The sequence below is a fragment of the Lissotriton vulgaris genome, chromosome 8 (assembly GCF_964263255.1).
Source record: "Lissotriton vulgaris chromosome 8, aLisVul1.2, whole genome shotgun sequence".
NCBI lineage: Eukaryota > Metazoa > Chordata > Amphibia > Caudata > Salamandridae > Lissotriton > Lissotriton vulgaris.
The window spans coordinates 643,769,424-643,794,285 of NC_141696.1; positions in this window are offsets into that span (position 1 = coordinate 643,769,424).

Here is a 24,862-nt window from a genome sequence, read left to right on the forward strand (position 1 = left end):
AAAGCGTATGAATATTTATTTATCATCATGAATATGTAAATTCATAGTAATTGATCTGGTCTCAAAGCATTTTGGGCAGATGTCCTTGATCAGGGGATATTAATTCAAACAGTTTACAGCAGAGCCGTGGAAAGGTGTCTCTGTTGGCATTCTACCCCCTCTGCTGAATTTTGAGGCAGAGAGATCTTGCAGTCTTGTGGAGAAGTGTGGCTCAGGGGTTAGAGGCGGCAGACCCAGAAGCTGAGATCGGCCTTGGACCAGGGTTCAATTCCCCGCCTCGACGGGGCTTGGGCTCAATAATTCCACGGACTCGACAATTCTCGCTCCGGTGCCTACTCGACTCACGGGTTCACACTCTGCGACTCTGGGCAATAGCTTGCTTAATCTCCACAACGGCCCCTCGCGGCGGGATGCCTGGCTTTCACCTTGTGGATACCCTGCCGGGGTTATCTCACAGGGGAATACCAGGACGGGTTCCCTAAGCAAGCGCTTAGATGCCTGCGATGTGGGCGGTTTGCGCTATATAAATACATGTACATTTACATTTACATTTACAGTCGCCTTGCTCCCTTAGATCCTCTTTAGAGACAGCCTTTGCTCCAAAGTGACGTGAACCATCGAAGGGAAGTTCCATAAAAGTGGACTGTATGACTGGAGAGAATCCTGAATTTCTCAGCCACGCGTGACAGTAAAGGGATATAGATTTTCCTACGGCCTGAGATGCAGAATCCGCTATGTAAAGACCAAAGTGAACGACCTGCTTCGTGGGAGCTTTCCAGCCTCTTGCAAGATCTATGAAGGTTCTCCGGCAATCTAGGTACTACTAACTGGGTCATGTCCGAGAGGGCATGGGTGTAACGTCCCATGAGGCAGGTGATGTTTAGGGACGTTATCGCCATATTGCCTGCAATGAATGATTTCTTGGAAAACTACTCAATCTTCTTGGATTCCCTGTGCAATGGAGTGGCAGGGGAAGCTCCCAGGCCAGAGCTTGGACAAGTAGGATGCTTGGACTACAAGTGTCTCTGGCGATGGGTGTGATGATAAAAAGGCTGGTTTGCCCAGAGGCCTGTATATCCTTGAAACCACCAGAATTTCAGCAGAAAACATAGGCTTTTCCCACACAGCTAGGATGGGCTTGTTAGGTCCTTGTTAAAAGGCATCACGGCTCCACAGAATGGGCTTTAGCGCACATTACGTCTGTGTTAGAAATGGGATCCCTGGCTGGCCAGGGCTTGCGCCAAAGTCAGTCAGAGACCACCACTCCCAAGTCAGGGCAAGGGAGTTACACGCCAAGACAACCCCTGCTCACCCTCTAGGTAACGTGACGCGAGCAGCAAGGCTAAACTTGGAGGCGATATGAGTTAAGTATTTGCGCACGCACCCCAGCAACAACACCCAAGGCCCACCACAAAGGAAACTCCACACAAGGTTATATAAAAAATAGCCTTTGTATTACAATAAACATACATTAGATTAAACACACACTTTACAATGTGCCAACAGGCACGGGCAGAATTTACAGGGGATATGTACAAGACAGGGCCACATGGACCACTGTCAGGAATCAGCACTTTTAGAACTTAGAATACAATACTTGTAGCACAAAAATAGAACTTGTAACACACAACCAGCCACTACTGGTACCAGGTGAGCACCACCTATGCAATCCTCACTATCCTAGGAGATCACACAAGGAACCTGGGCCTCGCTAGTACCACCTGTACTAGCAAGAAGGAAACCACCTAAGTATCGCTATACCTGTAGGGGTCTAAGGAAGGAAACACATGATGCATCACAATACATTCAGAGGTGTAAAAGCAACAACACACATGATGAATAAACTACCCATTCAGAGGTGTAAAGGTAAAGCACATGAAGCATAACATACAATCAGAGGTGCAAGGAACAGCAACACAATAGCGCAAAATCCACATTCGCCACCACCTGTGGCAGTCCCTGTGTCCCAATGTCAGGGCCTAAACGTGGCAGCTGCCCACGAAGTGCTGGGCAGCTGTATAGCAAAGTTGGGCCACCTCTGGAGCCTCGCAGGCCCTGGCCAAACAATGTGGGCAAGGAGGGAGCCTCTCAGGGCTCTAAAACATCAAGGGGCGCAGGGAGCCTCTCCCAGGCTTTAAACAAAGGAATGGCCCCAGAGCCTCTCAGGCCCAAACCACAACTGCGGCGCTTCGGTGGAGTCCCCCTCCTGGGGACTCAGGAAGACAAATGGCAGCAAGAGCCTCTCTGGGCTCTAAAATAAGTGGGGCTGAGAGCCCCTCTGGCTCGGGTTGGAGTCCCCCTCCTGGGGACTCGAAATACACAGAAATGCCCCCTTTCGCTGAAGTCCCTCTCGGGGGACTCGGGAGATACTGGCCGCCTAGAGCCTCTCAGGCTCTCAACAATTACAGGCGCGAGGTCGCGCTACGGGGGAGGGGCGGACACCGACAATGTGTCCCGACGCCCCTCTCCCTTCACTGCCACTCACCGGGTCCATTGCCGGAGGTCCGGGGCTCTCTTCTCGCTCGGGGAGCCTCGGTCAGGGACGCAGGCTGCTTCCTCGCTCCGGTCCCTTGGGCGGTGATCTCCTTCGGCTGTGGGGCTCCCTCCACAACACAGGAGCCTCGCGGCCGGACTCCTCTCTGTGCGGTGGGGGCTAACACCGAAAATGTGCCTCGGGCCCCCTCCGCTCCGCAACTGCTGCAGGACACGGGGCACGCTTCCCCAGGGAAGCCTTACTCACGCTCCGGACGTCCTGCGAGGCGGGGTAGGCTCCCGCCCTCGCTTCCTCTGGTCCCGCTCGTCCCGCCCTCGGCCTGCCTGACTTCCGGTTCGGCTGGGCGGCGGCTGGGACAGTTTCACGGGCCAATGCCGGGTGGGCACCGGCTTCCAAAGGTCGATAAGGCGCTCCCAAGCGCCAGGGCGGCAAAATACAGCGCTACCCAGCGCTACAAGGAAAACACAGCGCTCTCAAGCGCCACAAGTGAAATCAAGCGCTCCCAGCGCTAGGCCATGAAAGTAAAGCGCTCCCAGCGCTACCGGCCAAATAAGTAAAGCAAAAGTCCTTTCAAGGGGCAGGGGGCAAGGCTGGGCCCAGAGCCAGCTCACTGGGTCTCCAGGCAGGGAGACACCCCAAGTGGCGGTCCTCTGGCCCAGCAGCAGCAACAGCAGCCCCCTCAGGATCCTGGAACAAGAACACATTCATGGGGACACAGCCCCATTTTTATACAGCTAAATCCTTTGTTTGGAGGTGCAGGGTGGGGGAGAAACCAGTCGCAGCTGGTTTGGGAGTACCCTTGATGGCCCAACCACCCCTTTCTTTTACTGGGGAGGCTAGGGTCGTTAGACACACCACAGGGGGCGGAGCCAGCATTGTGTGGGGGAAAACCCAGCCCATCCAGGACACAGGTACACTCCTCCCACACATCACTCATGCTAATCTCACACTCACCACCGGGCAGACCCATCCAGACTTCCTGGAGCCTGGCATGCCAGCCAGCTCCAGCCAATCACGCTCCAGGCATATTTTACATTAATATGCCAACTCCTAGAAGTGGCATTTCTACACAAGGCACACTCATGCCACATATATCATTGCGAAGCATTCACTCTCACGAGTTCGCACATATCAAATTCGAACATGCACACCTCACGCATCAGGAACTACCAGGGACACATACATTCCCCATGCATTCCTATGGGAGGGCAGGCCTATCTCATCACAAGCACTCACAGTGCGCATGCACTTTCCACTGGGACACAGTGAAAGTGCGCAGAAACCAAAGAATCACTACCTCCAATCCATACTCACAAAGCAAAAAGTTTAGGGGTGAGCCTGCCAGAAGGGCCAAGTCCAACACAACCCCCTTCCAGCCAAAACGCAGGGGAGAACAATCACCACTGTGATGGACTTCCCTGCTTGGGGCGATAGAACACGGACGCGGGCCCGCAACTGCAGGGACACCCTCCTGTTCTACGCCACGGCGAACCCCTGGGGTTCCTTCTAAAACTACTGTAGGGACTAACTGGGCTACCCCACTGGTACTCTCCAGCTGTACTCGGCCCGGACCAGGCCCTAGGCCACCCAGGTGCCACTGGTTCCTGCCTACTCGCAGAGTGGGGGGGTAGTAACCCCTGGCACATAGTAGCCACTCTCCACTCTTCCTGTCTGCAAGACAGGACTAGACTGCCACTGGTTCTCCAGCCTAGGGCCTACAACCTCAGGCGGAGCTGGAGTCTCAGGGAAGGCTCTCCTCCCCCTACCTCTTCTTCTAGGGTTCCTCCTCCTCCTGCGAGGGGTACCCTTACAACGCCACTCCAACCCAGGGTTTAACCCCTCAGGTTGCACCGGGGTCAGAGGTGGGCTCTCCCACCCTCTGCACCCCCTTCCAGAGGTCTGCCCTCTCCCAACTGGAGAGATTCCTCTGGAAGAAGAACCGGTAAGGACACTGGTTACAGTCGTCCTACCCTTCAGGTCAGGCTCAACCTGAACCTGGCCTCCCAACCTCCGGTCTAAAACCTTTGGTGGAATAATTGCCTGGCACTCCAGGACTTCTGGGGACTCACACGCCATCCCCCTGAGGCTGACACATGACCCATGTGTCGTGTGACTGTCTGCCTGGCGCAGATCTCCCGTCTCCTGTCCACCTGACAGTGCGCAGAGATCCCCCAGACCAGAAGTGGCGCCACCCGGGTCCCCCCAAGAAGATCTAGCCCAACTGGCTAGTCCCTGGTCCACTGGTGCATCCACTGGGAAACTCATCCCCCAATCACTCCTCACTTCGGACTTCGGTGCCCTCCCTCCTGGAGTAGCACTGCCAGACACTGGAACCCCTGGAGCTCTAGTTACAGATGCTCCAGGTTCCCTAGACACTAGGAGATCCTCCTCAAGTGTACTAATCGGACAGCCTAGGTCCCTAACCTGGTGTTCCCTCAAGAAACCACCCAGGTTCTGAGATAGGGCTTCGGGCCTCTGGGGACTCTCAGCCTCCCACTGACTCCTGCTCCACTGAGCCAGGTAGTCAGCCCCTTCACCTCTCTCACTATACTGGGACCTAGCTGGGCTACACTGAGCCTCTTCCACCACGCTGGGCTGGAAGATACCTGTACCACTACTGTTGGACTCACTCTCCAATGACTCTACAGAACCACTGGCACTCTCCCAGCGCTCTGCTTCCTCTGCAAGGGTGTCCAGATCAGTCAACCCACATTCCAACAGGTGTAGGCACAACTCTGGCAAACAACTACTAAGCACCTGCTGTCTTAGAACCAGATCAAATAGCTTGTCAAACTCAGATTCCATGTGAACCTCTAACCAATCAGCCAGTGCACCTTGACATTCATCCACAAACTCCCCCCAAGACTGGTGAGACAGTTTCCTACTGCCCCTGAATCTCAAACTATACTCCTCCTCTGGGGAAACAGGTACCAGACTCTGGGAACTGGGAGTGGGATTTCCTGCACTGAGATTCAAATAGCTGCCACCACTGGACTCAACCCTCCCTGGGGGATCCAGAAAATTATGACTGTGGTCAGGGGATAACCTACACTCTAGGGCTATCTTCTCCCTGGCCAAGGCCCTCTCAGCCTCTGCAATCCGCTCATGCACACCCAGCTGCGCCATCTCTCTGGCATGCTCTAACCTGAGCTTCTCCATAGCCAGCTGGTGCTCCCTCTCTTCTCTCCTATCCAACCACTCCTCTGGGGACAGGGAAAGGGATGGGGTGCTACATCTGACACTGGACCCAGCAAGGGACTCCCTATCTAGGGGGTACTCGCTCTCTGCGGGCGCCCAGCAACTGTCAAACTCACTCTCTACTTCAGACTCTTCAGGGCTCCCCTCAGACTCACCACCCTCATGGCGTGCGGCCCGGGCCCTCTCTTTCTCACTGTGCTCACGTTCCCAGTCATCCTTCTGCCATAGGATCAGGTTATCCCTAAGCTTGGACTGGGTGTCTGACTCACTCACTGGGATGTCTCTCTCCTCACAAAACCGTACCAACTCATGCACACTGTACTTAAACAGGCCACAGAGGTTAAAAGGAGATTCCATCTTGACAGGATGCTCAGACACGTGCAACACAAGAGACCTAACAATCTGAAGTAAGAATACACAATTCCAAGACTTCAACAATCTCCTTATCAAAGATAACTCATACTCATGTGTCCAGGAAAACACACCATTCATCCACACACACCCTCCCCTCGGACCAGTAAGGCAGTTTCTACCACCCCTGATTTTCTCAACCTGACCACAAGTGACACAGGTACCAAACTCAGGAAGCAGGGCGGGGGACAAATGTAGGGGACACAATTGTAAAATGACACTCTTCAGGAGAAGCAATAATGGAACTTCACCAAAAACACAATAATCCCCAAAAATGTGGTCATCTAAAATGCAGAGCTTTGTAGTGTGGCCAGTTGCCACTGTGGTACAATGCAAACACAAATCCTTATCCTCTCGCTGCTGCCAATGTTAGAAATGGGATCCCTGGCTGGCCAGGGCTTGCGCCAAAGTCAGTCAGAGACCACCACTCCCAAGTCAGGGCAAGGGAGTTACACGCCAAGACAACCCCTGCTCACCCTCTAGGTAACGTGACGCGAGCAGCAAGGCTAAACTTGGAGGCGATATGAGTTAAGTATTTGCGCACGCACCCCAGCAACAACACCCAAGGCCCACCACAAAGGAAACTCCACACAAGGTTATATAAAAAATAGCCTTTGTATTACAATAAACATACATTAGATTAAACACACACTTTACAATGTGCCAACAGGCACGGGCAGAATTTACAGGGGATATGTACAAGACAGGGCCACATGGACCACTGTCAGGAATCAGCACTTTTAGAACTTAGAATACAATACTTGTAGCACAAAAATAGAACTTGTAACACACAACCAGCCACTACTGGTACCAGGTGAGCACCACCTATGCAATCCTCACTATCCTAGGAGATCACACAAGGAACCTGGGCCTCGCTAGTACCACCTGTACTAGCAAGAAGGAAACCACCTAAGTATCGCTATACCTGTAGGGGTCTAAGGAAGGAAACACATGATGCATCACAATACATTCAGAGGTGTAAAAGCAACAACACACATGATGAATAAACTACCCATTCAGAGGGGTAAAGGTAAAGCACATGAAGCATAACATACAATCAGAGGTGCAAGGAACAGCAACACAATAGCGCAAAATCCACATTCGCCACCACCTGTGGCAGTCCCTGTGTCCCAATGTCAGGGCCTAAACGTGGCAGCTGCCCACGAAGTGCTGGGCAGCTGTGTAGCAAAGTTGGGCCACCGCTGGAGCCTCGCAGGGCCTGGCCTAACAATGTGGGCAAGGAGGGAGCCTCTCAGGGCTCTAAAACATCAAGGGGCGCAGGGAGCCTCTCTCAGGCTTTAAACAAAGGAATGGCCCCAGAGCCTCTCGGGGCCCAAACCACAACTGCGGCGCTTAGGTGGAGTCCCCCTCCTGGGGACTCAGGAAGACAAATGGCAGCAAGAGCCTCTCTGGGCTCTAAAATAAGTGGGGCTGAGAGGCCCTCTGGCTCGGGTTGGAGTCCCCCTCCTGGGGACTCGAAATACACAGAAATGCCCCCTTTCGCTGGAGTCCCTCTCGGGGGACTCGGGAGATACTGGCCGCCTAGAGCCTCTCAGGCTCTCAACAATTACAGGCGCGAGGTCGCGCTATGGGGGAGGGGCGGACACCGACAATGTGTCCCGACGCCCCTCTCCCTTCACTGCCACTCACCGGGTCCGTTGCCGGAGGTCCGGGGCTCTCCTCTCGCTGGGGGAGCCTCGGTCAGGGACGCAGGCTGCTTCATCGCTCTGGTCCCTTGGGCGGTGATCTCCTTCGGCTGCGGGGCTCCCTCCACAACACAGGAGCCTCGCGGCCGGACTCCTCCCTGTGCGGTGGGGGCAGGCACCGAAAATGTGCCTCGGGCCCCCTCCACTCCGCAACTGCTGCAGGACATGGGGCACGCTTCCCCAGGGAAGCCTTACTCGCGCTCCGGACGTCCTGCGAGGCGGGGTAGGCTCCCGCCCTCGCTTCCTCTGGTCCCGCTTGTCCCGCCCTCGGCCTGCCTGACTTCCGGTTCGGCCGGGCGGCGGCTGGGACAGTTTCACGGGCCAATGCCGGATGGGCACCGGCTTCCAAAGGTCGATAAGGCGCTCCCAAGCGCCAGGGCGGCAAAATACAGCGCTACCCAGCACTGCAAGGAAAACACAGCGCTCTCAAACGCCACGAGTGAAATCAAGCGCTCCCAGTGCTAGGCCATGAAAGTAAAGCGCTCCCAGCGCTACCGGCCAAATAAGTAAAGCAAAAGTCCTTTCAAGGGGCAGGGGGCAAGGCTGGGCCCAGAGCCAGCTCACTGGGTCTCCAGGCAGGGAGACACCCCAAGTGGCGGTCCTCTGGCCCAGCAGCAGTAACAGCAGCCCCCTCAGGATCCTGGAACAAGAACACATTCATGGGGACACAGCCCCATTTTTATACAGCTAAATCCTTTGTTTGGAGGTGCAGGGTGGGGGAGAAACCAGTCGCAGCTGGTTTGGGACTACCCTTGATGGCCCAACCACCCCTTTCTTTCACTGGGGAGGCTAGGGTCGTTAGACACACCACAGGGGGGCAGAGCCAGCATTGTGTGGGGAAAACCCAGCCCATCCAGGACACAGGTACACTCCTCCCACACATCACTCATGGTAATCTCACACTCACCACCGGGCAGACCCATCCAGACTTCCTGGAGCCTGGCATGCCAGCCAGCTCCAGCCAATCACGCTCCAGGCATATTTTACATTAATATGCCAACTCCTAGAAGTGGCATTTCTACACAAGGCACACTCATGCCACATATATCATTGCGAAGCATTCACTCTCACGAGTTCGCACATATCAAATTCGAACATGCACACCTCACGCATCAGGAACTACCAGGGACACATACATTCCCCATGCATTCCTATGGGAGGGCAGGCCTATCTCATCACATGCACTCAGAGTGCGCACGCACTTTCCACTGGGACACAGTGAAAGTGCGCAGAAACCAAAAAATCACTACCTCCAATCCATACTCACAAAGCAAAAAGTTTAGAGGTGAGCCTGCCAGAAGGGCCGAGTCCAACAGTCTGCTAATGTGTTTCAGTTGGTCTCTGCGTTGAAAACCCAAGGTCACCACTTCCTTCTCTATTACTGCATGGAGGAAGTGACTCGAGCACACTCGAGGAGTTAAAGTCCCACTCAGGCAAGGTGTCTAAGCTACATGCCTCTTTTAGAGCAGCAAAGTCTGGGTCTAGAATAGAAGACTGCTCATCTTCGTCATCCACATCTGGACAGGGATCCCAATACAGATCATAGACACCCAAAAAATCTTACTTATTCTATAAAACACTGTACCTCTCTTCAAGATCCCTGTTGAGGAAACTAGATTAGAGGCAATTGGTCTGGTCTTGTGGGTGCCTGTGGCGTTAGCTTTGGAGCCTGTGGCCTTAGCTGTGGAGCCTGTGTCAGCTGGGGCTCAGGTGGGGTTGGCTGCAGCTCCACTGTCATCAACTATGGAGCTGGAAGGGTCAGTGGCAAAGGCTGGTCCAATGCTGAAGGAGTACAGCCCAGAGGTATGTTGAGTGAAGGCGGTGTTGGTTGTGGCGCCGAGGTGGGGACCGGAATCATGGTAAGTGTTAGAGCCAGAGTTACTGGCAGTAGTGGTAGTAATAGAACAAATGAGACCATAGGATATTGTGTCAAAAGTGGTCTAAAGGCATACCCCATAGGGCCCATGAGTGCAGAAAAAGGGGACCATAGCTCGGCAAAAAACAAACATTGTGTTGAAGAAGAGGGCTGGATATTTTCCGGGGCCAGCAAATTCAGGATAAGGCTGACTGGGCTGGGGTCTTAGTGTCTGCGTCGTAGGTGGTAGCACGTCTGGAGTTGACACTGGGTCCGATGGATTTGCAGGCTTTGGGTCCTAAATGGGTAGTTACATGAGCTCCAGTTCCAAAGCGAAGACTTGTTGGAGTAGTAGGGCTGGGGTAGTAGGAGGTTGCCAAAGTACCTTTAGAGAAATGGCATTGTTCGCAGTTCTAAAGTCTCTTCTTATGTTTTCTATTGGTTGACTTCAATTAAGGCAATGACTCTAGGGTCCTTGATCTCAGTCTGGATTTCCTTTTAGTTCAATGTTTCTCCCGGGACATGAACAGCTTCGTCTAATGCTCCTTGATGTCTTTGGGGTGCATACTCCAGTAGGAGCTGCAGGCCTTGGCGTCATGATCAATCCCCAACAAGTTAGGCAAATGTCATGCAGGTCTGTGAACGACATTTGGCCTCACATACCCTGCAAGGGTTAAACCCTGACTGTTCAGGGGAGTAACATTGTGTACTGTTGTACAAAACCTGCAAATCTGAGCGATTTCAACAACTGTCAACAGGCTTCCTGAGGAGATTTGAAGTTCCTGATTTGTGTTGAAGGTGCAGAAAAAAGGAGCTGATGTGAGGGCAATGGAGGAGGTGCTTTATGGCTCTGGTAATGTCATCATGTCAACATAAAGAGCTATTGAAAAGTTTCTGGACTCCGTCTGATGCTGGGTCAACAGGGTTACAGAAGCAAACAGGTTTGTAAAACAAATACCAGTAATAGCCTACTGCCGAATTGAACACTTGTGGAACTTGAGCTTGACCAAAGGGAGGAGACTTGGAATGAGGGATGGCGACTTAGTGCATGATGGACCACAGATACAGAGTTTAAAGATTACGGGCCTGATTCACAAAGGTATCATACGAATAGTTAAGTTACAAGTGTGGAATCTCAATACTCTGGGCTGACTCTCCGTACACAGGTGAAGTCTCTGCACTCAGGGCGGAATCTTCACACTGCACACACTCTGCAGTGCAAAGATTCAGCACTGAGTGCAGAGATTCCACATTTGTAACTTTATTACTCGTAAGTTACCTTTGTGAATCTGACCCTACATGTCAGCAAGCTCAAAATTATTTCACCCAAAATTGTGACTCTGTGGATTGTCGGGCAACGCTGTGGGGGGGGCATTAAGCCATTCATTAGATAGCATCCTGTGCCTCCCCTCTCCTTCATACAGATAGTGTATGCATGTGTTGGGCGCTAAAATTTCCCTTTCTAGCTTGCATTTTGGGTGGTCTCCCACCATGTGTATCCAGTCATTAATGGGTGTTGGGTGTTCTGCCCAGTAGTATGCCCTAACATCTGGGCCTGCCAGCCCTTCATTGTGTGAGTTTCTTTGTAGTGTGCGTAGCACGATTCTCGGGTGTTTCCCTATATCTCCTAAAATATTGTGTGTGGGAGGAGAAGTTAGGTGTTCTGCAATGCATGTAAGAACTGGGGTAGTGTATTCATTTTTGACATTGCAGCGTGGCCCATAAACGTAAGTGGTAGGGCCCTCCACCTTTCAGCATCATCTTTGAATTTGTTCAGCATTTGTCGAATATTGTGTTTGTGGTATGGGCCTCTGTCTGTCGTGAGAAATATATCAAGATATTTTAAGCCTTTGTGTACTACCTTCAGATCTTTCGGCAATGGAGGCCAGTCTCTCATTGGTCTGGGGCTGTATGCCAATGACCGTGTGCCAGTTCACTTTCACCGAGGGATAGTAGAATATCGTCTGCATATAATTATATTCTTTCCTCCTGTGTGTCTCTCTTGATAATCCAAAAGCCTTCTATCTCTGGGTGTTGTCTTATGCGACATGCCAGTGTCTCCACAGTCAGCGCAAACAGCAGTGGGGACAAGGGACAGCTTTGTCTTGTCACTCTCCCAATAGGAAATTCTCGGGATGTTCTAATATTCACACGAACAGTCACCTGTGGGGAGCTATATAGCAGTGCCACCTATTCCAAGAATTTCTGTTCTATTCCAAACTTAGTCAGGGTACCCTCCAAGAAAGGCCTGTGTACTGCGTTGAATGCCTTTTCTGCGTCAAGTGATAAGAATATATGAGGAGTGGCGCGATCCTAAGTCGTTATTATCCAGTTGTGGGGTCTGTAGAGATTCCATTGGGTCACCCTTCCGGGCATGAATACCAACTGATTGTGGTGTACCAGTGTTGTTATCACATGCCATAGTCTTGTGGCTAAAATGGTTGCAAGGATCTTCACCTCCACGTTCAGGAGAGATATCAGGCGGTATGACTCTCACCTATCTCTCGGTTTAACCTCCTTGTGTATTGTCACTATCGTGGCTACGGTTAGGTCCGGCGGAAGCTTACCCTCATCATAGGTTTCTTGGAAGAGATTGAGCAGGTGTTGGCTCAGTATGTTCGTACATCTTTTATAGGCCCTAGGGTATTGCCTGAGCCCAGTTTTCATATTACCGCCTTGATCTCTTTTAAAGTCAAGTCCTCGTCTAATGTCTGTTTGTCCAGGTCATCTAGAGTTGGGATTTGCACTTCCATCAGGAAGTTCTCAATCTCAGGGGAGTCGCACAGTGGGCTTAGCCATATAGAATTCCCTATAATATGTAGCAAACATTGTCGCTATCTGTTCGTCAGTGGAGTTTGTCAACCCCTGAGCATCGAGTATGGATCGGAACCATCTACTTTCCATCTCTTTTTTACTGAGCCACGCTAGCAATTTCCCCGCCGTATCTCCAACATCATATAATTGGTGGAGATAGGCCATATATTGTTCTTTGGCCAAGTCCCATGCCAGTTATCTATACCCTTGTTTTAGGGTGTCCAGATGCAGTGGTCGGCTTTGCTGTGGCCTGTTTCTCTAGCTTTAAGACCTTGCATTCTAGTTGCTCTATCTGTTCAGTTTTCTTGTTCTTTTTCCAGGCTAAGCAATGTTGTGCCCTATCCCTCAATACCGTTTTGTACGCCTCCCAGAGTGTAACTTCGGAGCTAACCGTCGCCTCGTTTTCTCCAAAGAAGATCTCAGTGTCAGCCCTTATTCCTCTTTGAATGCCTCCTTTTTGTAGATCCCAGGTGGTAACTCTCCATTGGGATTGCGGGTTCTTAGCTTTGTAGCCTACCTTTATCTGTAGTGGGGAGTGGCCTGATAAGCCCCTTGCTAGGTAGTCAGCCTCACCAACCTCTCCCAATTCCCCAGCCCGGTTAAATATATATTCCAGCAAGAGTATACCCTGTGTGCCCTGGAGAAATATGAGTGTTGTTTGGCCTATGGGTTCTAAGCCCTCCATACATTTACCAACCCCACTGCGTCTACAAATCGTGTGAACAAGGTACAAGCAACCAGGTGGACCTGGCCACCAGTGAGGTCCATGGGCATATCCATTATGTTGTTGAACTCATCTTCTGTCACATGGAAGGAGATTGGAGCATCTGAGTGGACTTCTGCCACTTTAGTCAGTGTGTGTGCCTGTAGCCGTGGTGGGGCATATACGCAGATTAGGGTCAGTCTCATTCTAACACATGTCCCAGCCACCCCGACATATGTACATTGCGGATCCATCCATGTCTATGATATTTCCAAGGGGGGTGTTTTTTTATCAAATGGCTATCCCCTCTTCACCCAGTGAGTAAGTAAATTTTATTATGCGTGATTAATTAAAACCGTTGCATTCAGAACATTACCAATTAATATCAGACATTTTACATTAAGAAAACAATTAAAAATGAAGTACAAAGTTAAAAATGTTTTTGTTTTGTGATTAAAAGACATAAAATTGTTTCGAATATGATAGCACCGCTGGCACAGATTTACAAGCCTGTTTGAAGTCAATTATATAAACTTTCTAGTTTTAAAGCAGTAGAGTGGTCCAATTCAGCATCTACTACACTCTATAGTGGGTCTTAACTGTTGGCAGAAGGAATTTTCAGTCTCAATGAGGTCAGATCCAAGAATTTTGTAAGTCGACAGTTTAGCTGCACTAAGGTGGGATTAAAGCACAACATCACTGCCTGCATACAGGACCTCTCTCCATGCTGGTTAAATAGTGGTTTTAACAGTATTTTCTGTATTTCATCTAGCTGCTTGCATATGCATATGATATGGATCAGAGTCTCAGTGTCATTCGCACACAGACGGCAAAACTGATCGCCTTGTCTTCTTTCCCATGGTGGCAAAAACGGGTTTATTCGGGCCGACTCCCAGCTGTAGCCTTAGGAATTTTTCTTTGGTCTCAAGCTTGGATCTGATCAGTGGAGTATCCTGCATGGGCCAGTACCCTATCTGTTCACCTCCCTAGGAAACCACAGTTAGTGCCCTGCAGATGTGTCTCTTGCAGCATCACTACGTCTGGATATAGTCTTTTGACTTAGCAGGAGACCAGCCCTCTTTTGATCCTAGCGCCAAGACCATTCACATTCCAAGTCAGGAACATGAGTTCCAAGTTATCTACGGGGGCTGCCATGGGTGTGATATGTTTCTTATGTACTCTGGTAATTTGTGCGTCTTGTGTCTGAAATCTCCGTTCAGACGCCGGCGCCCCGGTACATCGGTGCCAGTGCGAATAACCTGTATTTGAAGTCACAGAACAACCATTTTGTGTCCCACCCACCCAACCAACCCCCCACCCCACCCCATACCCTTCTCACATCACTCAACTGCCAAACCAGTAGCTTATCATGTGTAAAAGGGGAAGGGGAGTTCTGTCGCCCGCCCCTTAATGCTGGAAACATTGTGCTCTGAGATAAAACTTTCACAGCTTACGAACCTAACATGATTAACATCTACAGCAGTAGCAGTTCAGTCATTAGTGGAGCCTGTCACCTCAGTGGTCCCTCTGTGTGTGGTATCCAAATGGCAGGTATAGGCCTTCAATGCTTTGTTTGTAGTGCCATTGCTCTTGTGGCCAGAGCTCTATTAATAGTTCATTCAGGTGCTTGAAGTAGTCCTGTATTCCTTTCTTATTGTATCAGGTGATCCGGTTTGGGGCATTGCTCCATATCTAATATTTTGGTGACCAGTGGATATGGAGCTTCATTGTCTGAAGACATCTCAAGGTTGTCAGATTCCGACATGGAACGTCTCATACTAAAGTCCTTGGTTGCCTTCGCCGCCTTATGTGTGGGAGACCCTCCTGTCTCTATTGGGTCTCCTCTTCATCCTGATCCCCTTGTTGCTTAAGGGGTATCCCATTGTTTTGTTCTCTTCGATTTTACCTTGTGTACCTTCTTCGCGGTTTGCCTTTAGGCCCAGGAGTCAAGTTAGTCAACAGGCGCAGTCCAGTTCACTTCTCTCCAGATGGGTGTCTCTCCTCTACCCATGCCCGGGCCTTTTGCGGGGATTGGAAAAAGTGTTTTTTGCCCATGAAGATAACTTCAAGTTTTGCAGCAAACAGCAGCATATATTGTATTTTATGAGCCTGAGTTTGGCTTTCACTGAGTCGAAGGTCCGTCTTTGGCGCTGTACTTCTCAGCGATGGTACAAAAAATCATTATTTTAGAGTTCTCATATTTGATCTCACCCAGTCGTCTGGCCTCTTACAGGATCATGTCCCTGTCTAGGAAATTTAGGAATTTTGCAATTATAGACCTAGGAGGTGGACTTGGTGGGGGTCTCATGCTCAGTGCTCCGTGCGCTCTTTCAATCATAAAGCAAGTGGGGAATTTGACCCACAAGCAGGGCTGGACAGGCCATAGCGGGCACCAGGCAATCCCCCAGTGCGCCGCACGGGTGGAGGCCAGTTTTGGGCCCCTGGGGGCCGTTTTTGTTACAGGCCCTGTACCAAAATTGGCCAAAAACCGGCCCCGGCAAAGAGAGGTACCTCAAACCCCCCCCCCCCCCCCCCCCCCCCGAGTGGGGAGGGTGGGGGCGGCCGAGCACTTTGCCAGGGCTGGTTGTGGTTTCCAGTCCGGCCCTGCCCACAAGATGATGTTTTCCAGCCATGTTTGCAGAAAGCCTGGCGTGTTTGCATCCTCAGCTCCTTCCGGAAAGCCCACAAAGCAGTGGTTATTCCTCTGGGCACTGTTTTTAGCATCTTTGATGAGCAAGCGGACATCTTTACTGGATTCCAGCAGCTCCCCTACTTCTTTGCATAGTTCTTTCAATATCCCCTCAGCTTCTGTAAATCGTTTCTTGGCTGTGGTAACCCTTTCAGACACATTACGTAGATCATTGCGAAGCAACGTTACCTCAGAGCGGACCTTGCCAATTCCATCTTCTAATGCAGCCCTAAAGGATTGTAGTGCCTGTAGCAGTGTCGCCATGTCTGGCAGGAAGGAGTGTGCTGTTTCCAGGAGTGTAACTGGTTTGGTATAGTGATCCATTTTACCTTGTCTAGGGGTTGTGGCTCTTTGTCTTTTCCCATCTCCGGATGTGTGTGGGAGCAGTGCTGCATGCCTTTTACGTGTGTGTCACTTGTATTCCTGAGGTCATTTCTTTAGTTAGTCCTCTCAATGTGTCCTTCGTGCCTCCAGTATCTGATTTCCCCATTTTTAAAAATCTATTTCTGTCCTTGCCTGAAGGGCCTGGTGCACCCTTCTTCACTCCCTTGCCTCGCCCCATGGATTTATCAAGTGGCCAGTGTCTAGCCGAGTGATCCTGTCTCTCTGTTGGCATATTTTACCCTATATTTGGGTATAGTGGGGAGTCTTTCTGACACCACTTTTGGGGCTGTATAGTGCAGGTGATTACCAATGGTGGGGTATCTCACTGGAGTCTCTGCCTGGGGGCTAATGTATTTAGATAGGATCATGTAGGTTATATATGCAGCTCCGTATTCTCCTCTCCAGGGAGGTCTCCTCCGATGCTAGGTGTCTTATCCTTTTCCCCCATCTTTTTTGAGGGGCCTTGTAGGAAGGTGGACACCTGACTATGGTTACCCCAGATTTTTTGCCTTGTGTTTAGCTGGTTTTCGACTTGGTTGGCCTGGTTCCCTGCTAATAAGGGCCCCAGGCTATCTGCTCTCTCTGTAAAATGGACTCCATGCACCCTAGGTGCATAACCAATCTGATACTGGACACCTTATCAGCCTCTGTACAGTGCACTATAGATGCCCAGGGCATAGGTGCATCCAAGGCCTACCAGGGGCTGCAGCATATCTTTTGCCACCCCTGGCTGGACCTTAAATTGACACAACTGGCTGATCACTCAGCTGGGGCAAGATGGTGTAATCACCCCTTGCTTAGATATAGTATACCTATATCTAAACCTATATCTGGACACATATATACCTATAAGTCACTCCTATGGCAGGCCTTAACAATCCTGGAGGCAGAGTGCTTGGTTTTATGTGAGATGATGCTCTAGCATGAGCTGAGCCTGTCTGCAGCTGTCGGGACCAACTCCCTTAGCTGTTCCGGGATATTGCCATACCATATACTCTTAAGTGCATTATAATCCATCGCGGTTATGTGCTAACCTTGGTTTGGCTTCATCAAAACATGTCGTGTAAGGTGTCATACGATTTGGAATACTATCCCCTCAACAGTCCTGTCGACGGGGATAGCATTCCACCCTTCTAGAGGGAGAAGACATGTTACTTTACGAAAACGCGGTTAATCCTAACCAGAGCCTCAGCATCACAAAATGGATGCTGCTGCCACCGACACAAGTCTGACCTCCTGCTGCTGACCGAAACTTGGTTAATCAACAAAGGTCCACCTCACGTGGAGTTGGTATGTATCCTGATGTTCGTGGAATACACACTCTGTGTTAAAATACCCCTCACACACCAAAAGGGCCCTTGGTGTCATGCTTCATCATCGGGGTCTTCCCGCCCCGCTGCGGGACGGGGCAGTGCTGCGACAAGCGACTACGCTGGAGCACCTTTTATTGTGGGTGCTATGTGAGTGAATGGGAGTGAGTGTCAGTAGGGTCAGTGTTGTGAATAAGTGGTGTTTAAAAAATACCTGGCCTAGTGGTAGAAAAAACTATTTAATAGACACTGGCCGGTATTTTTAAAAAAAGTGATTCGGAGAGGTGAAGCTAGTTAGTGAGCTTACTCTCCTGTGCGGGTCAACATGTTTCGGGGCGCTAATCCCCTTCGTCAGGACCAGGGTAGGATCCCCCTGTCACTCACTCATGTTATTCCACAAAAGATAAAGGGTGTATGTACAAAAGAAAGTGATGATGTGCTATTTATCAATGTGTAAAGATAATTTTATATTTACACGTCTCCCTAGCTATATCAGTACTTCCGATGTAATAAGCCTGAAACAACAAGAGAACGCAGTTGTTAATGCGCGGATCCCAATGCGCTGACATTATAGTCACCTGTGAGGGAGAAAGAAGAAGGACTGCATACATATATATAGACATATTTGCTGCTTATATCTGATGAATTCTGAGGTTTTTCAGTGAGGTAACATAGAGGTGCTATACAACATCTTAATAGGCCACACACATACTAGAACACACACACGGTCTATAAGCTTGGGATACAGCATGTATACTGACGGTGATACATACTTAGAGAGATTGGGATCAATGCCTCATGAGCCAAGACTGGACAAAGGGTAATGGAGGTCCATCTGTAAGGCGGGAGAGCAAAAAGAAAGAAAGGAAAAAGGAAAAAGGGAATGTTTTCTTTTTCCGTATATTTTGGCTGTCCTCATGCTGGTAGTTTTTGGCTGAGAGTCGCAGTTTGTGGCTCCTGACTATGTGACCCAATCGGCTATGCCGTACTTACTTAACCCCCAGCACGTCGGTGCTTCCTCCTTCGTCCGTGGCTTCCGTGGTAGTGAGGAGCCATGTAATGTATGTGTCTTGTAAAGCGCACTGCTGCCCTGAGGCATCGTGGCGCTGTAGACCGCTGGGGAACCCGTCTTGGCTATCCCTGTGAGATGGTCCCTACTGGGTATCTCCAAGGTGAAACCAGGCATCCCCGGCGAATGTGGGGGGCCATTGTAGAGATGAGGCAAGCTAATGCCCAGAGTTGCCGAGTGTGATCCCTGGTTAGAGTAGGCACCGAGGCGAGAATTATCGAGTCCGTTGACCCTGGTCCACGACCCTTCCGCGTCGGGAGTTGAACCCTGGTCCCGGGCCGTTGTCTGCTTCCGGGTCTGCCGCCTCTAACCAGTGAGCCACACCACTCCACCATGGTCGGGTGGGGTAATTTTATAGTGGTGTTGATTGGATAATGAGTTGTTGAATTAGCGTACTCGATACAGGGGTGTCCTCAAAGGGCCTGAATCCTAGGTTACTGAGTCGCCATTATTAAAATGGTTATTCTGTTCACGTTTGTTAGTATTGCCAAATGTACAAATTGTCTGCTAGAATATTATTAGGATGTTATTGCGGAGTATAGGGGCGTAGTCAAAGGTAGAGTAAACATACGCGAGTGGTATGCTCCTGCGCATGTGCGGGCTCTGAAGGAGGGAGCTGATCCGATCGCGCATGCGCAGAGACTAGTGTCTCAACGCGCATGTGCGAGAATCGGAGTAGATGCTAATCCGTTAGCGCATGTGCTGAGATAGAATTCTCAGCGTGTGTGTGCAGAGGGGCCATGGATCCCGGGATACTTTTGGGAAATGGAGATCCAGCAATTAATTTAAATAAAATGATAATGTGGAACAGTCTATTTTGTACAATTATGGCTGATGTATTTGGGTATGCTTTTCAAGGGGGGATGATATTAGTTGTGAGTTGTTGTATTTGTGGGGAACAAGTTAATTCTGGGAAGGAAATTGAGAACTTAGCAATTAGATAGTGTGGCCGCAGGGACTGAGCTCTCGTTTTTCGCACATATCTGGTATGACCTACAGTACAACCCTATGGTTGGGTAGGGTTGTGTTTGTCTAATCTTGAGTTGGGACCATGGTATTTCTTCCAGTACGACCCTATGATTGGGTAGGATTATGTTTGTCAAATCTTCAGTTGGGACCATGGTATTTCATCATTCAGGCCTGTCTGGTGGGTACCTAGTCGATACACCCAACGCTGCTCTTTTGAAAAGAGGTCCTTATCATTCTTGAAAGCTTCTATCACTGTCCATTTGAGGTCGTGAACACTGTGTCCCATCGTCGCATAGTGCGTTGCCATTTTTGTCGTTGTTTTTTTACAATGCACATTGCTGCGATGTTCGCCCATACGAACTTTCACTGGCCTTGTGGTCATGCCCACATATTCTTTTTTGCAGGGGCAAGTGATTAGGTAGACCACGTTGCGGCTATTACAGTTGGTGAAGGAACGTTGTTCCCATGTGGACTGATTGGAAAAAGTGATTTTGCGACTTTTTTGCGTATATTCACAGGATGCACAAGTGCCGCAAGGAAAATGTCCACTGACTGCTGTTAGTTTTGGAGGATCATTGTTGCCAATGTTTCTTGGTCTAGTGTGGACCAAGAGATCCTTTAAGTTTTTACCTCGTCTATGTGAGAACATGGGTTTTGGGAAATTCAGTTTGCCGCAGTTAAGTATTTTCCAGTGTTTATTCACAATTTTTGTGATGCGATTCGAATTTGTATTGTATGTTGTTACACAGATGGGACGTGAATCAGGTTCTCTTATCTGTGTAGGTTCTAACAGGGCCTCTCTGTTGTTATTTCGGGCTCTCTTTTTTCCTTTGTTTACAACAGTTTTAGGGTAGTTCCTGTCTAGTAGTTTGCAGTCAGCTGCTTGGGTTTTGAAATCTTTGATATTACTGCAGTTGCGCCGCAACCGGAGAAATTGCCCATAAGGTAGAATATCGCGCAAATGTCGCGGATGGAAGCTGTTATAAAGTAGTAAGCTATTCTTAGCAGTGGGTTTGAAGTGGGTGCATGTTTCCAACTTCCCGTCAATGGGATAGATGTTTAAGTCTAGGAACACAAGGTTCTCCTTTGAGACTGTGTGAGTGAATTTGAGAAAACGATCTTGTTGATTGAGCCAGGTCATGAAAAAATTGACTGAATCTTGGTCTCCCCTCCAAATCACTAGCACATCGTTAATGTACCTTTTCCATGTCACAACATGGTTCCTGTAGGGATTTACATCATTGAGGATTTTGGTTGTTTCGAGGTGGTGCACGTACAGACCGCTCACTAACTAGCTTCACCTCTCCGAATCACTTTTTTTAACAATACCAGCCAGTGTCTATTAAATAGTTTTTTCTACCACTAGGCCAGGTTTTTTTTAAAAACCACTTATTCACAACACTGACCCTACTGACACTCACTCCCATTCACTCACATAGCACCCACAATAAAAGGTGCTCCAGCGTAGTCGCTTGTCGCAGCACTGCCCCGTCCCGCAGCGGGGCGGGAAGACCCCAATGATGAAGCATGACACCAAGGGCCCTTTTGGTGTGTGAGGGGTATTTTAACACAGAGTGTGTATTCCACGAACATCAGGATACATACCAACTCCACGTGAGGTGGACCTTTGTTGATTAACCATACTTTCAGAAGAGGAGGATAGGCCCACCCTGGTGCCGCTGAGCACCACCTCTTCACTCCCCCCATGGATATTCTTTACGCTGACCGAAACTTGGCAGAGGAGGCCTGGACAAAGGGTTTCCTGTCGCGGGGAGGTGCTACACCACCCCAGACAGGAGATAGTGTATTGGGGCAGGGAGGGCTGAAAGAAACTAGACACTGCCTGGGGCGCACAAGGCTTCCCCTTGCATAATCCGGTCAAACCGATTCTGGGGCACTCCAGCCCCAGTCCCAGCGCGACCCTGGACAAAGGGAAAGGGGTTTAACCACCCCCTTCCTGGGTCCCACCCATAGGCGGGACCTTACAGGTGATCCAGCCCACTAGATTGGTATAAGAGTGGGAGTAGTGCTAGTGCACTCAGATTATCCTGACTGAAACTTATGAAACGAAACTCTGGACCCTTCGACATCCTACTCGACGTAGAAGACTGAAGAATCTCCCTTGTGGTCAAGGAGTGACCACCCTGTGCAAACAGGCACCATCCAGCACCTTGATGTTTGCTTTGTTGCAGTTCCTGCCGGAACTCGAGCGACAGAGATCAACAAGACCCAGCGTGCCTGCCTTCTAACAGCCCGATCCACAGTCCCTGCAGAGCTGAGACCCGTGGAGGGGCCTGCCATCTTGGAAAGACCACAAGGCGCTGACCGTGCAGCTCCCGAGGCTCCCTCGAAGCTGTGCATTGGGGTTTGAGAAGCCCCAGCCCTGAGCCACTCTTGCACCAAAGCTCACCCCTCTACACTCACCGAGTGCTGCATGGGGCCCATCTGCATCTTTTGGCTCAACACGTTGGTCCGGTCGCTTGCCCGTTGGCTAGCGGCCCCAGTACCGACGAACCTTTAAATCTAACTTGTGAGTCTGGTTGCTCCAGACTTGCCTTCGCTCCTCTGAAAAGGAGCACCCACTCTGACCCTCCTGGTCCGAGTAAGAAGCGATCTTCGAATCCCGCGTGTGGAAATTAGCAAAATTAATGTACCTAAGCGGCGTTCATTTGCCTTTTCCCATTCCCCTCCCTGTAAGCACCATGAATACCGTGAAATATTGACCGCATCATTCCGCCAGTAAAAGCCCGTGCCCATATGTACATAACAGCCATTTTAGGCACCATGGCCCTTTTTGCCTGCTCATTGGAATCCCCGGCTTCCCTCCTGCGCGTATTTGAACACCCCCCCCTCTCACATGCATAGACCCTAAAACCCTCTCCCTCTGCGCGACCCTGCTCTGAAAAGCAACCCTCCTGCTTGACCCACGCAAACCCCCCATTTCCTCTCGAAGAAGCATCCTTCGCCTCAGCTGACATAAAACCCCCCAGCTGTACCTGGCTGCCCCCGTTCTCACATGTACGGGTCATAAGACCTCTCTCTCTGTGCGACTCTGTCCCTGGGCATCACACCTCGTGCCTGACCATCACCTCCCTTCTTCCTATGAATACCCCCTCCCTTGATGACCCCTCCACTGAGCCCGATTGTCCGCACGGACCACTGGTCATCTCTTTCGCCTGAGGATACAGTTCATTGCCCACTGCTGTATGCACTCGTCCGTCTTCAAAAAGAGCTACTATTGATCATGACCTCCCCACCCCTCCGAGAATCGATCAGGCGCACACATTCCAAAGAAATCAGCGGAACACTCAGCTGAGCAATAGCCCCCTCCCATTGTATGGTGTGAGGACCTGTACTGTAGCCACGTGTTGGATTGCGCTAGAACGGGGAGGGGTCGGGATGTCTTTTCCTTGCTTCACAATGTTATTATTGTAATAAGGAATGTTTGTGATGTATAAAAGGCGATGTCTCAGAGAACTTGTTAGAGCACCTCCCGAAAGACACTGTGTTTCATGTCCGAAATGACAGGCTCTCCTCATGAGTAATAAAACTCTGTTCTTGTGTTCCTACTTCCAGCGCCCATCGCTTTATTTGGTAACTATACAGAATGGGAACTAAGAGGCGTCTTGCGCTAGCAGCCTGGGCATCGGTTGTAAATTGGGCTGACTTTCCACAATTGGCGTCCCAACGCGGGGTCCATCAGTGACATAAGGTCCAGTAAGAGAGATCCAGACGATGAGGTGAACATCTAAATGATTGGAGTATACCTGCCTTGAGAGGGCCCTCGTCCGGCTGCCGATTGAATGAACTTCACCGATTCTGAACGGACCTCTCTCGAGTGACCTATTGTCCTGACTGGAATCCCACAGGAATGCTGCATGGAGTAAGAGAACGATCGGGCGCTGGAGGGGGAAGACGAAGAACTGTCCACATGGTCCGGTCCGGGTAAGATTAAGTAGGGCGTTTTTACGCCTGATTGGTAGGATGGTTTTATCCATCTGATTGATTGATTGATTGATTGTATTGGAATTGGTATTTAAATACTGATATTGTTTGTTTATTGGTTCATTTAGCTTTGGTTGCTACTTGAAATATTGTTTCTCTTCTTGAGAACAAGACATTCTCTGTTTGCAAACAGCGGCGAATAGGAACGTTCGTCTCTCTTTGCAGATAGAGAAGGGTAGGTAATGCCCCTTTATGATTCGTCATGCCTACCTTTCTCCCCACTGATTGTTTGATATCGATTTATATCGATTATTGCTCTTTGAGATCTTCCCTGTCTACAAACAGAGAAGAATAGGAATATTCTGTCTCCCTTTGCAGATAGCGAAGGGCAGGTAATGCAGACGTTTGTCCCCGTTGTAATCCGTCATGCCTGTTTTTCTCCCCACTGATTGATTGATTGACTGGACATTTATTGTTCAAGGAATTGTTCGTTTGAGGTATTTTCTGTTTGCAAATAACGTGGAATAGAAATATTCTGTCTAGTCTTTGCAGATAGAGAAGGGCAGGTAATGCCCCTTTATGATTCGTCAGGCCTACTCACTCCCCACTGATTGATTATTTATTGGAGGTAGACCATCTGGTCCGTCCAGGTGGATACCCTAACGAAGGGACATGTGCTCCACACTCATTGGAGGTGATCATCCGGTCCGTCCAGGTACCTTAATGAAAGGACATATGCTCCCCACTGATTGATAATCTAGTTCCACCCGGACCATTTATTGGAGGTAACTCATCTGGTCTGTCCAGGAGTACCCCTAATGAAAGGACATATAAAAATATGAAGCGATCACCGTACCCTGTTAACAGAAACATTAGCACGAAACAAACTGGACAGGAAGGAAAAACAAAATAAAAAGAGAAAAAGAGGAAAGACATAGGAAAACGAAATCAGTAGGCCACTGATGAACTTTTATTTATATAACGAACAAAGAAACGACAACAATACGTAATGATAAAACCTATTATTGTCCTAGAAACAAGAAACGTTAGAAATAAGGCCATAATAAGAATCCAGAGAACAGTAAGAGAAACCAAGCGTGACATTGCAACGGCCATGAGGCAACGAGGCTTCATCGCCCCTCACTGCCCCAAACGTGCCTGTCCCACCGCCTGCCACGCCCAAATAACGGCAAAATGGGAAAGATACAAGTCACCAGACATCCGCCCCCTTTTTCTGGAAACTTCCAAAATGCAGCAGGCTTACGGCTACGCCCAGCAGGAAACAGCATATATAGGGAGGGTCCTGCTGCCAACC